Source organism: Schistocerca gregaria, chromosome 1 (genome assembly GCF_023897955.1).
Source record: "Schistocerca gregaria isolate iqSchGreg1 chromosome 1, iqSchGreg1.2, whole genome shotgun sequence".
In the NCBI taxonomy this organism is placed as follows: domain Eukaryota; kingdom Metazoa; phylum Arthropoda; class Insecta; order Orthoptera; family Acrididae; genus Schistocerca; species Schistocerca gregaria.
This window is the reverse complement of record NC_064920.1, coordinates 1,181,419,191-1,181,433,383: the sequence shown is the minus strand read 5'-3', so window position 1 is coordinate 1,181,433,383 and position 14,193 is coordinate 1,181,419,191. Positions and strand designations below refer to the sequence as shown.

Genomic DNA, 14,193 nt, shown 5'->3' with positions numbered 1-14,193 from the left:
CGAGAGGCAGGCACGAAGTTCGGCGATTGGCGGTAGCGTAGCGACAAGAGCTGGTCACGAGGTCCGAGCGGCCGAAGCCACTAGCTGCCCAAGGAGGACCTGCGGAGAGCGAAGATACCGGAGTACTTCCCCGGGGTGAGCGACGTCTACGAGCAGCACGGCGACATCCCGTCGGTGGGTTGGCAACATTCGTGTCGGACGAGCGCTCGTGGCCTGGCTGCCCTCTTCTACCTAGCATTCAGCGGCACCACTCAGTAAAGGTTAAACAGATTAGCAAACAATATGACTTCAAAGCAAATCTGTTTGACCTTTAAGCACAGATGCGCATCTTAAACCCAAAACTTTCGACATACAGATTTTTAACTAAAAGTTAAGTCATTTATTTTGAGTAACTGAATCACTCTTGTGGTCAGTAGTGCTTATATAGTTTTCATGTGTTGCAGAAGGGCACTTAATAAGACAGACTGTGGGCAGCAGGGTAGTAGACACCGCTGTTCCTCCCGAAAACGGGCGGGCTACAGACCGGCCGTCTTGTAATCATTGTCATATTGTTTGCTGTTTTGCAACACAGCACATCAGATTTCTTTTGCAAAGATTAGAAGCTTATTCAACTTAAGGTTAAGGTCAAAAAAATTTTCCGAATTTGTTCACTTTGTTAAAGAAAATGTTATGGTTAAATGCTTCGATTTTCTGTAAAAGACAGTTAATAAATTGGTAAATAAACAGGTTGTGCGAAAAGAAAGTTATATTGGTAGGTCCTCCTTCCCACGTTTTCCTTAATTCCAGTAAGTACCGAGTATCAGTCTTGGTAGTACTGAATATGACGATGCCCTGTCCTGAGATTATCTGATGAAGACCCACGCGGGTGAAAAGCGTAATAAATAAATAACAAATTTGCAGCCTACGACTGTTATTACAATCATCTCCTCACGCTCGAATTCCACGGTAATAGTTTCTATTCCGTTAGTATGCCTTTGTCCTTTTAACTGGGCTGCTACCGAGTGAGGGGGCGCAGTGGTTAGCACACTGGACTCGCATTCGGGAGGACGACGGTTCAATCCCGCGTCTTGCCATCCTGATTTAGGTTTTCCGTGATTTCCATAAATCGTTCCAGGCAAATGCCGAGATGGTTCCTTTGAAAGGGCACGGCCGGCTTCCTTCCCCGTCCTTCCCTAATCCGATGAGACCGTGCCGCCAGAGTGGCCGTGCGGTTCTAGGTGCTACAGTCTGGTACCGAGCGACCGCTACGGTCGCAGGTTCGAATCCTGCCTCGGTCATGGATGTGTGTGTTGTCCCTTGGTTACTTAGGTTTAAGTAGTTCTACGTTCTAGGCCACTGATGACCTCTGAAGTTAAGTCGGATAGTGCTCAGAGCCATTTGAACCATTTTTGATGAGACCGATGACCTCGCAGTTTGGTCTCTTCCCCCAAACAACCCCAACCCCAGCTGGGCCGCTGAAGAGAATTCATATTCTTTAACCAGCTTCTCCCATCGCTTAGGCGAGTGAAATGGCAATAAAGAAGGAACACGCCTGAGTTGTCCAGAACTGCTGCACTGCTGATTGGCTGGCCCTATGGTCCGGGAATGTCACAGTGTCGGCGAGTTTCTCGTGCTTGCCCTGCGCTTCTCTGCAGAACGCCCCCCCCCCCCCCCCTCTTACCCGCCACTACCTGTATATAGAGCGCCGGCCGGCAATCGCCTGTGTGTCAGGGACAGGGGCAGGGACGCGTCACGCCTCAGGCATTGATGGCGCCTAATTTCGCGCAGACAGCCGGCGCTCTGCGTCAAAGTGGGCAGGAGGCTACGCGCGCTGAATGCGTGATTTCTGCTGCGTGCCGCCTGTCGCTTACCGCTCTCGCCTGCCCTCAAAGGGCGCCCCGGCGCAGACTGGCTCTGGCTCTCCAGAGGCGGGTGGCCGGCGCCGCACCAGCTGACACCTGCGACGCCGTCCCACACTGCAGCCCCTGTGTCGCCCGCATTCCTAACAAGGGAACCTCCCCTTCGCACCCCCCTCAGATTTAGTTGTAAGTTGCCACAGTGCACAGCCCTTGAAAAAACCAAACACAGATCAATCGAAAAAAACAGGAAGAAGTTGTGTGAAACTATGAAAAACTAAGCAAAACATACAAATGGAGTAGTCCATGCCCAAGATTGGCAACATCAAGGTTAGACTGAACTCAAGAGCGCCGTGGTCCCGCGGCACTCTGGTTTCCCTTCAAAACGAATAAATCTTTCGCCTTTTACTAAAGATTTCCGTGGAGGGGAACATTAAATGAGTCTGTAAGGTATTTTTCGTAGTGCTCGGCTATTGCTGAGCCATACGACAAATTTTGAAGTTAAGTGAGGGTAGAAACAAAATTGAAACGAAATTCCCAAATTGTGACTGGAAAGCTGTATGGCGGAACATCAACTATTCCGGGTATCTACAGACGCTATTTCCGCATGGTACAAAACAGTTAATAATTTCATCAGTACCAATGAGATCTGGTGGATACACTCAGCCACAGATTCACCTGTGGTGGCAATGTGCATAACTGGAATTGGATCAGGCAACAAATCGCCTTTCTCACCAGATCCTCTACCGAATATATAACGCCATCGCTCCTCCTGAGACCAGACATGACATACTTTCCGAAATTAAAAACCAACGCCATTAGCTGATTACTGGTAAAATATGTTGGTTATGTCATCCACAAACATGGGTCTGACAACGAGATAGAATTCCGCCTTTACATGAAGCGTAAATATGCAATAATCAGCACGTATCGCAACCACAAGAAGCACTACGGCAACATGCTGAAGATCATTTTTGAAAGAATGGGTGTTGGTTAAACATGTCGAACCACTACAACACCTTGAACGAGAACGAACTGAAGAAAATTAAAAGTCACTTTGTTTCTTATTATTATTTACTATTACCTTGCTTCCGGAACTTTTTTTTTCAAAACATTTTGTTTAAAATTACTCGCGTTCGATTTCCAAAGTGTTTGTGTGATTCGAGAAGAATTGTTAAGTTTTTATCAGTGTTCAGTTTCTACTCAGAGAAGAGGTTTCTTTGTCTTTCTTACATCAGAGAATGGGAATTTTGTGTTAAGATTTCTGCACACCTAGTGCTATGACCCAACAGGGAACATGAAAATGGGGTGGGAGGGGTTTGGACCTCGACGCACTGGCAGTGCCGTGAAGAGACCCAACGCTAGTGTGGCGTGTACCACGCCTTGACCATCCTAAAAATAAAATAAATAAATAAAAAATTAAAAATAAATAAAAAATTAAAATAAAAGTGGTTAATAAAAATTGGATTGCTGAAAAAAAGGAGGGATGAAAAAGTGGGTAGTGAAAAAAAGAAAAAAAAACAAAAAAGATGGAAAAAAGAAAAAAGTGGTTAGTATGAGCAGATGCGGAACGAGAGGTCCTAGGTTGAAGCCTTTCTTCTAGCGAAAAGTTTAATTTTTTATTTTCAGACCATTATCAAAGTTCAGTCACTCACACACAATCAACTTCGCTCTCCAAAATTCCAGGCCATGTTCATATTTGCTTGGACATATGCAGGATTTGACGGTCTACCCACGGAAAAATTTGAAAACGTTAGATACATACGTTTTGACAGAGCACAGGGAAAACTGTGCGACTGTGAAACTGTTGCATTCATTTGTTGCAGTTTATGTGTGAAACTCTTATGTTTTCATCACTTTTTGGGAGTAATTTTCACATCCACAAGAAATCCTAAATCGGGCAACGTAGAAGAATCTTTTTACCCATTCGCCAACTGTACAAGTTAGGTGGGTCGACAACATATTCCTGTCATGAGACGCACATGCCGTCACCAGTGTCGTATAGAATATATCAGACGTGTTTTCCTGTGGAGGAATCCGTTGACGTATGACCTTGCGATCAAATGTTTTCGGTTCCCATTGGAGAGGCACGTCCTTTCGTCTACTAATCGCACGGTTTTGCGGTGCGATCGCAAAACACAGACACTAAACTTATTACAGTCTCGTCTCGTCAATGAACTAATGGACAGATCATAACTGTGCGAAAATCAAGAAAACCTTTTCGCTCGAGCGGAGACTTGAACCACGAACGTCTCATTCCGCAGCTGCTCACGACAACCACGGGACCTCGGCGCTCCTGATCTCAGGTTAACCTTGATGTTGCCTATCTTCGCGTGGACTATTCAGTTTGTATATTTTGCTTATTTTTTCATAGTTCCACACAACTTCTTCCTGTTTTCTCGATAGATCTGTGTTCAGTTTTTCAAGGATTATCCACTGTGCCAACGTATTACTAAATCTGAGGGGGGTGCTATGCGGAGGTTCCCTTGTAAGAACATCTCGTAACACATCGAAAGTTTTGCTGTGACTGGGATTCGAGTATGGAGCTCCTCCTTATTGCAGATAACAGCCCCGATTAGTGAGGTATCTAGAGCACACTTTCATAACCGGATCTGGCCTTCCACAGGCTGTATAAAAACGTGCCAGTATCAAAACAATACAAAAAATCCGTAAGAAATGGCTCAGAGCACTATGGGACTTAACAGCTGAGGTCATCAGTCCTCTAGAATTTTGAACTACTTAAACCTAACTAACCTAAGGACATCACACACATCCATGCCCGAGGCAGGATTCGAACCTGCGACCGTAGCAGTTGCACAGATCCGGACTGCGCGCCTAGAAAAAAAAAATCCGTAAGATCATGGGTCGGAAAAACCTTCACTAAGGAGATTGTTACTGAACCCAACGATTTCACATGTAAATAAATCGTCTTCTAGTTTCAAAATTCATGAATCCGATATAATCTAACTTCCTAAGGGGGGTAGGACGTGAAACGGGCCGTCTTGGAGGAGGAGAGGCACCACAGGACATTTTAATTTACACTGTCTTTACTTTTAAAAATAAATTCATAAAATTTTGTCAGCATGACCAGGAAGGACTCAGGCTTCACACTCATACCAGAAGAAGTTCAAAAACATAACAAAACAAATTTCGTTTACATGTGAAATTTCCTCATTTTTTCACTTGGTATTGGCTGCATTTGTTGCTGTAGGTACACTTTCCTTCATAAGTAAGAGAGATTCTTCGATGAATTTTGCACAGCGTACAAACCATACTTACAGGTGTACGAAACTCTAGAAGTTCCTAAACCTGTTAAAAACTGTGGTAAAAATTGATATAATTAACTATAAAATTCGAGTTTTCTCTAAACACTAAGTTTAAAACCTAACAGCCCATTCATTTTTCCATAGGAGAAACAAATTATAGAGTTTCATACTCCTGTATGTATGGTTTGTAAGGTGTACAAAAGTAATCGAAGAATCTCTCTTACTTATGAAGAAACGTGTACCTATAGCAACAGTAAGTGAAAAAAATCATGAAATTTCACATTTAAAAAATATTATTTTTTCGTGTTTTTGAACTTCCTCTGCTGTGAGTGTGAATCCTGAATCCTTACTGGTCATGTTGACAAAGTTTCATGAATTTATTTGTAAAAGTATAGACAGTGCAAATTAAAATGTCCTGTGGTGCCTCTCCTTCTCGAAGTCGGCCCGTTTGACGTCCTACCCCCTTAAAGTTTTCATAGCAGGGAAAATATTTCTTTTTAACTATAAAAAAATCAGTTTCTGAGCTGTTGTAATAGCTGCGCTTGCTTTAATATGGTACAGAGTTGTAGTGGGGCAAAGAGGGTTCTGGGACACTTTTTATATCAGATTGATAAGTTATTGAATTAAATTGATTAATTAAACCACTCGTCTCCATCCCCTCAACCTATAGTTATGCTAAGTAGTTTGTGACAACCTTGGGGTTGATTTATGATCCCTTGGAGGTAATCTGTCCTTCTGAGGAACCTTCATGACCTCATCCTCTCCCACCCTACTCGGGTAAGGGACACTTTTTTTTTGTCATACAGCCCAAGTTCAGTTATTAACCTCTTTTCTTCATTTCCCCTTCTCCACTTCTCCCCCTCCCCTCCTTCACTTCTTGTCCTCTCTCCCACTTCGAAATTGGAGGGAAAAAGGTGCAGTCTGAGCTGAGCTGCTGGAAAGAAAGGGTATAGATCAGTGTCTTTAATTATTTACTTTATTTTTGAGGGTGTTATACTGCTGATGCGTTATCCTACAGCTGCCCCCATAGTCCGCCCTCCCCCAACCCCACTTTGTGCCACCCCCACCCCACTTTTTCCGATCGTGCTTGTACATGTCTGCCTCAGAGGTTGAAGACCGACTGTTGTAGTCCACAACACCGCTAACAGATGGTGCTCGAAACTGCCCTACAGCCACCCAAACCCATCCCCCACTCGTGATCTCGCAGGAAAAAGACTAGGGTGGAAGGTACTGTCTATTTTTGATAGGAAATGTATTCAATTGATGAGATGCTGGTGCTGGACAGAGAGGAGTTTAACAGGTGTAATCATACAGTTGACAATTGAGTCCATAGCCCAATATGTGAAGAATGGAAGGAGATGATAGTGGATGAGTCTAAGGGAAATACTTCTCTCCAAATAACGGTGACGTAGCAGGATGAATTGAGTATGCAATTCGCAAGTCATAGACACTACTGCCTGCACAGGAGCAGTTTGTGTTTTTTGAGGCAACGGGAAACAACTTCGTCCTGTTCCTCTGTCCCAGACTGAATGAACTAGAGTAGCTTGCCTTGGTTATGGGGCTCAACTCAGGATGCTTGAAATGGTTTTTTTTCCCTTTCTGATTGGATGTGTGTGTATATTTTCACCTTGCTGTGTTATCTAGTCCACAATACAACTTGAATTTAGTGGGAAACTTTACTACAGCTTCTGCCAGAAGAATTATCTCCCACTGATCTACAAGAGCTCGAAAATGGAACCACGGTAAGAGGGGATAGGAAAGCAAACTATCACTGAGGTGTAAGTAGAGCAGCCGCCTACCAGTCTTCAAGTGCATAGCTGTTGAGGAACTTGTGTGCAGGTACACATTAAGAAGATATAGGCCAGCAGACTATCACTGAAGCGAAGGAAGGCCAATACTAACTACCACAAGCGATGGAAAACGGTACACTGCTCGAATTGCACATCAAAATTGTCATGAAAAGAGAAGCAACACATGAATGGATTTCTACCAGCTCTCGTCTTTTTACCTACTTGATCCTCTGCTGCCTTCACTACTTCATCCCTCAAAGCTACCCATCCGTCTTCTATTGTACTTCTTTCCCCCATTCCTGTCAATTGTTCCCTTATGCTCTCTCTGGAACTCTGTACAACCTCTGGTTCTTTCAGTTTATCCAGGTCCCATCTCCTTAAATTCCCACCTTTTTGCAGTTTCTTCAGTTTTAATCTAAAGGTCATAACTAATAGATTGTGGTCAGAGTCCACATCTGCCCCTGGAAATGTCTTACAATTTACAACTTGGTTCCTATATCTCTGTCTTACCATTATTTTATCTCCAGGCTTCTCCCATGTATACAACCTCCTTTCATGATTCTTACACCAAGTGTTAGCTATGATTAAGTTGTGCGCTGTGCAAAATTCTACCAGACGGCTTCCTCTTTCATTTCTTAACCCCAATCCATATTCACCTACTACGTTTCCTTCTCTCCCTTTTCTTACACTCGAATTCCAGTCATCCATGACTATTAAATGTTTGTCTCCCTTCACTATCTGAATAATTTCTTTTATTTCATCATACATTTCTTCAATTTCTTCGTTATCTGCATAGCTAGTTGGCATATAAACTTGTACTTCTGTAGTAGGTGTGGGCTTCGTATCAATCTTGGTCACAATAAGGCGTACACTATGCTGTTGGTAGTAGCTTACCTGCCTTCCTATTTTCTTATTCATTATTAAACCTACTCCTGCATTACCCCTATTTGATATTGTGTTTATAACCCTATAGTCACCTGACCAGAAGTCTTGTTCCTCCTGCCACCGAACTTCACTAACTCCCACTATATCTATCTTTAACCTATCCATTTCCCTTTTTAAATTTTCTAACCTACCTGCCCCATTAAAGGATCTGACATTCCACGCTCCGATCCGTAGAACGCCAGTTTTCTTTCTCCTGGTAACGACATCCTCTTGAGTAGTCCCCGCCCGAAGATCCGAATGGGGGACTATTTTACCTTCGGAATATTTTACCCAAAAGGACGCCATCATCATTTAATCATACAGTAAAGCTGCATGCCCTCGGGAAAAATTACGGCCGTAGTTTCCCCTTGCTTTCAGCCGTTCGCAGTACCAGCACACCAAGGCTGTTTTGGTTATTGTTACAAGGCCAAATCATTCAATCATCCAGACTGTTGCCCCTGCAACTACTGAAAAGGCTGCTGCCCCTCTTCAGGAACCACACGTTTGTCTGGCCTCTCAACAGATACCCCTCCGTTGTGGTTGCACCTACGGTACGGGTATTTGTAACGCTGAGGCACGCAAGCCTCCCCACCATGGCAAGGTCCATGGTTCATGGGGGGAGGTTGTTACATATGTCTCTTCAGAATTGGTTAATTTGTCGAAATCGCGATGGTGATGCAAATCAATACGTTAAACTTCGTCCTGGATGGCCCTGCGGCATCGACCGACCGCCGTGTCATCCTCCGCCGTGAGTCATCCCTTGATGCAGAGACGGAGGGGCATATGGTCAGCCCACCGTTTTCCCAGATGTTGTCACTTTTCTATACAATACATTGAAAACAGTCTAAAATACTGAGGTAAGATAAAATATTGAGGTAACAGAAAGTTCTCTACGAACGCTCTCTATCTCTAATGCTACAGAAAGAAATCCAGCTTTGCATTTTTTATAAAAGGTGGTGTTATAATTTGACAGCTGTAAACGTTAACAATGACAAGCATGCATCAGAAAATTTGCCACACTTATGCTACAGGTTAACGAATATTTAGATACTAGCAGTGAAATATCCTTTGACTGACAGTAGATACGATCCACATGAGGCCTCTACAGCTCTCCCCTTCCTTCCACCCCCTACCACCGCCCCCAGGCATGGGTACATCGAACCGTGAGTTGACCGTAAAGCGCCATCATAGTGCCGATCGACAAGTCTTAAATCCTGCAGCAGTCTTTACGATGTTGCTGTTGTATGGCTACCAGTTTCTCCAACCATCATACACCATCGTTGTTGCTAGTAGTCTGCGAAAATCTATTCATAGACGTTTGCCGGAACTGAGTCCGGTATACGATTGGAGTCAACCCCCTGAGCGTCAGTTAAGAATATGGCGCACTGAAGTACCGAAGCTGGTAGCCGTATAATCAATAACATCGTAAGGACGGCTGCTGGTGTTCCATTTTATTACACTACTGACCATTAAAATTGCTACACCAAGAAGAAATACACATGATAAAAGGGTATACATTGGACAAATATATTATGCTAGAACTAACATGTGTTTACATTTTCACGAAATGTGGGTGCATAGATACTGAGAAATCAGTACCCAGAACTACCACCACTGGCCGTAATAACGGTCTTGATACGCCTGGGCATTGAGTCAGAGTGAGCTTGGATGGCGTGTACAGGATCCAGAAAGGCCAGTACAGGACCTGCAACATGCGGTCGTGCATTATCCTGGTGAAATGTAGGCTTTTGCAGGGATCAAATGAAGGGTGGAGCCACGGTTCGTAACTCATCTGAAATGTAACGTCCACTGTTCAAAGTGCCATCAATGCGAACAAGAGGTGACCGAGACGTGTAACCAATGGCACCCCATACCATCACGCCGGGTGGTACGCCAGTGTGGCGATGACGAATACACGCTTCCAATGTGCCTTCACCGCGATGTCGCCAAACACGGATGCGACCATCATGATGCTGTAAACAGAACTTTGATTCATTCGAAAAAATGACGTTTTGCCATTCGTGCACCCAGTTTCGTCGTTGAGTACACCATCGCAGGTGCTCCTGTCTCACGTAGCGTCAAGGGTAACCGCAGCCATGGTCTCTGAGCTGATAGTCCATGCTGCTGCAAACGCCGTCTAACTGTTCGTGCAGATGGTTGTTGCTTACAAACATCCCCATCTGTTGACTCAGGGATCGAGACGTGGCTGCACGATCCTTTACAGCCATGCGGATAAGATGCCTGTCATCTAACTGCTAGTTCAGTATTACCCTCCTGAACCCACCGATTCCATATTCTGCTAAAAGTTATTGGATCTAGACCAACGCCAGTTGCAATGTCGCGATACGATTAAACGCAATCGCTATGGCTACAATCCGACGTGTATCAAAGTCGGAAAAGTGATGGTACGCATTTCTCCTCTTTACACGAGGCATCACAACAACGTTTCGCCAGGCAACGCCGCTCAACTGCTGTTTGTGTATGAGAAATCAGTTGGAAACTTTCCTCATGTCAACAGTCGCCACCGGCGCCAACTTTGCGTGAATGATCTGAAAAACTTATCATTTGCATATCACACCATCTTCTTCCTGTCGGTTAAATTTCGCGTCTGGAGCACGTCATCTTCGTGGTGTAGCAATTTTAATGGCCAGTAGTATAAATACTAGCAGTGAAATATTCTTTGATGGAGAGTGGATACGATCCACATGAGGCCTCTACGGCCCCTCTCCTCTTCCACCCTTTACCACCGCCTCCACGCTTGAGCACATCGGACGTTTATGAAAGTAAAGCGCCTGCACTGTACCAATCGACAAGTTTTAAATCCTGCAGCAGTCCTTACGGTGTTGTCTGTTATATGGCTATCAGTTTGTCCAAGCATCACACAACATTGTTGGTGTAGGTAGTCTTTGAACACCATTTCATAGGCGTTTGGCGCTACTGAGTCGGGTATCCCTGGGCGGATTAACGACGACGGCCGGTGTGCCATCCAGCCTGAATATGGTTTTTAGGCGGTTTTCCACATCCCGCTAGGTGAATACCGTGGTGGTCCCCACATTCCGCAGACATTTGTAAACACGTTTGCACTATTTCACGATTTACACTAGACACAGACCGTTGGGGTACACTAACTCCATCCTGGGGCGTACAGGGTGGCGGCAGGAAGGGCATGTGGTCACTCCATTTATCATGGCCGACCCTGCGTAACCGCGGGACAAGGCGCAAGCAATTGATAGAATCAGTTTTGCTGAAATGTTACGTGTTCCTGGCCTCCAAAGGAGCTCTGGTCATCAGCCAGCATCTTATATTGGGGAAATGAAATTGAAGTGGTTGCAACAGGGGCCGCGAAGAATGACGCAATCGCGACAGCCATCAGAGGTTTGTACATCACAATATAAAATCCTCAGCGGAGATTGTTTCATTCTTCCCCATCAGGTTCATTTCCCATGTGCAAGACGCTAACTGATGGCCAGAGGATCTTTGGAAACCAGAAACATGAAACGCTTTTGAAACTTCCTGACAGATTAAAACTGTGTGCCGGACCGAGACTCGAACTCGGGACCTTTGCCTTTTGCGGGCACGTGCTCTACCAACTACCCAAGCACGACTCACGACACGTCCTCACAGCTTCAATTCTGCCAGTACCTCGTCTCTTACCTTCCAAACTTCACAGAAGCTCTTCTGCTAACCTTGCAGAAGTAGCACTCCTGAAACACTTCAATTGCACTGATATAAATTTAAGTTGACAAACCAGAAAAACTCGAAAAATAACATTCACACGAAAAAATGTGTAGAATCCTAAGCTGATTATTTTTGAGGGGACATCTGCTAGTGCTGGTACTAAAATTAGCCCGCCACCCCAGCCCCTTGGGAGTGGGGCGGGAGGCAACTTTAAAATTTCAACTGGGAACGCCCATTTTTTATTGCAGAATGAGCTTTTACATACAAAACTACGTAAATTTTGTCTTAAACATTTGTTTTCATTCCTGGTAGTTGGCACTGTAATTCAAGAATATCCATGTTCTCATTTTTGAGTGGAAAATGGTTGTTGTTGTTGTTGTTGTCTTCAGTCCTGACACTGGTTTGAAGCAGCTCTCCATGGTACTCTATTCTGTGCAAGCTTCTTCATCTCCCAGTACCTACTGCAACCTACATCCTTCTGAATCTGCTTAGTGTATTCATCTCTTGGTCTCTCTCTACGATTTTTACCCTCCACGCTGCCCTCCAATGCTGAATTGGTGATCCCTAGATGCCTCAGAACATGTCCTACCAACCGGTCCCTTCTTCTTGTCAGGTTGTGCCACAAACTCCTCTTCTCCCCAGTTCTATTCAATACCTCCTCATTAGTGATGTGATTTACCCATCTAATCTTCAGCATTCATCTGTAGCACCACATTTCGAAAACTTCTATTCTCTTCTTGTCCAAACTATTTATCGTCCATGTTTCACTTCCATACATGGCTACACTGTATACAAATACTTTCAGAAACGACTTCCTGACACTTATATCTATACTCGATGTTAACAAATGCTTACGGATAAATAAAAAATACTTATTTAGTTCGTAAATTTTGATTCGCTTAAACTAAAACTCTCTCTCTCTCCCCATAGGGTGGGGTTTGAGATAGAGGACTTAGTTTTGCAAATGTTGACTACAATAAAAAATGGGGGTTCCCAGTTGAAATTTTGAAGTTGCCTCCCGCCCCATGCTCAAGGGCTGGGGTGGCGGGTAAATTTTAGCACCAGCAGATGTCCCCCTCGAAAATAATAAACTTTGGATTCTAAACATTTTTTCGTGTGAAGCTTTTTCGAGTTCTTCTTGTTTGTCGACTTAAAATTTACATGTTTTTTCGTGTGAAGTTTTTTTGAGTTATTCTGGTTTGTCAGCCCTGTCGGATCAGGGAAGGATTGGGAAGGAAGTCAGCCGGGCCCTTGCAAAGGACCCATCCCGGCATTTGCCTGAATCGATTTAGAGAAATCACGGAAACCTAAATCAGGACGGCCAGACGCGGGTTTGAAGTGTCGTCCTCCGGAAAACGAGTCCATTATGCTATCCACGGCGCCACCTCGCTCGGTAGAGACAGAGGGAAAGGGAGGGAGAGAGAGAGAGAGAAAGAGAGAGTTAACATTATATATTTTGTTTTAAGTGAGCCATTCGTTGTTTCATGTCGAAATTGGACTCACGAATTTCCTTGTGCCAGGGAGCAATTTATTTCTTCATAGGGTGAAATAAAGAACTCAGCAGAGGATCAGATTGGCGAAAGAAAAGATCTCAGCGGAAATCTTTCAATAACACGGGAGATGGAGATACTGAATGTAACTGACGAAAGGAAAAAAATAGAAGAATGCAGCAATGCAGTTACACCGTTGTCGATGATTAGATTGACGCAAATGTCAAAATACCTGTGCACGAATGGCTACAGGACAAATGTAAAACTGCAGAAGTACGCGTAACTAGTTGAAAGACAGATACCGCCTACAGAAAACTTAAAGGCATCTTTGGACAAAACGGAAGCAGCTGGTTAAATATGAAGAGCTCAGACTGCAAGACGGTACTAAGCAAAGATAGGATGAAGAAAGGTGGAAAGAATATACAGGGTGATCCCATCACGATGTTACAAACTTTCAGGGATGTTAAAGAAGCGTAAATCTGTCAATTTGAGGTAAGGGACTGTAGTCTGGAAAACAAAGCTACAAGCGAAAATCGTTCTCGCATCTCTGGTTGTCGAATACATTTACCGGTCCAGTTGTTACTAAGACGCCAGGGTAGACAACTTCCAGATGTGGAAGTATGGACCAAAACAAGAAACCAAGTCTGGCAAACAAGGGCTCTGAAATGCATACCGAAAATGCTGTGAGCACTTGTTCATCTTCGATAGTGTGAAACACATCTACTGTAAGCTCTTTGATTTTGAAATGGACCAAATCAAGAAAAAAAAGTCTAGTGACAGGGCTTTAAAATGCATACCTTAAGAGCTATTAGCATTCATTCAGTACAAGAAACTGAATGATACTTGTTATACTCAAAACTCAGATTTATTGGAAATTTAGATATGCTGAACAAAACCTGTACTTGACTAAATTTCCACAACCACTATGCAAAAAAAGAGCTTACTTTCGTTTGCTTTCAGCAAGTAACAGACGCAAACAATTAGATTAGTGGTTCAGATTACTTTCAGTACTGGTTAAATAGACTGCCGAAGAGAAACATCACTTCTGAGATCGTTATATGGCCGAAAGAAGTATCCTCGTACTAGATACACAAGACAACGTAACAAAAATTTTCTGGTCGTTATTAATGGAAGATAAAAACGGAGTGATTTTAAGGACCCTGACCAGAAAGTGGGGCTGTGCTGTGAGATATACGAGGGCTATTCGGAA

General features: G+C 43.9%; 1 non-coding gene across 1 annotated transcript; it reads left to right on the top strand.

Annotated features, from left to right (window-relative positions):
- The first annotated feature begins 2,199 nt into the window (after window positions 1–2,199).
- On the top strand, window positions 2,200–2,318 carry LOC126286276 (U5 spliceosomal RNA). Its single transcript, XR_007551681.1, has one exon. It is a non-coding gene; the product is annotated as a U5 spliceosomal RNA (small nuclear RNA).
- Window positions 2,319–14,193: the final 11,875 nt, after the last annotated feature.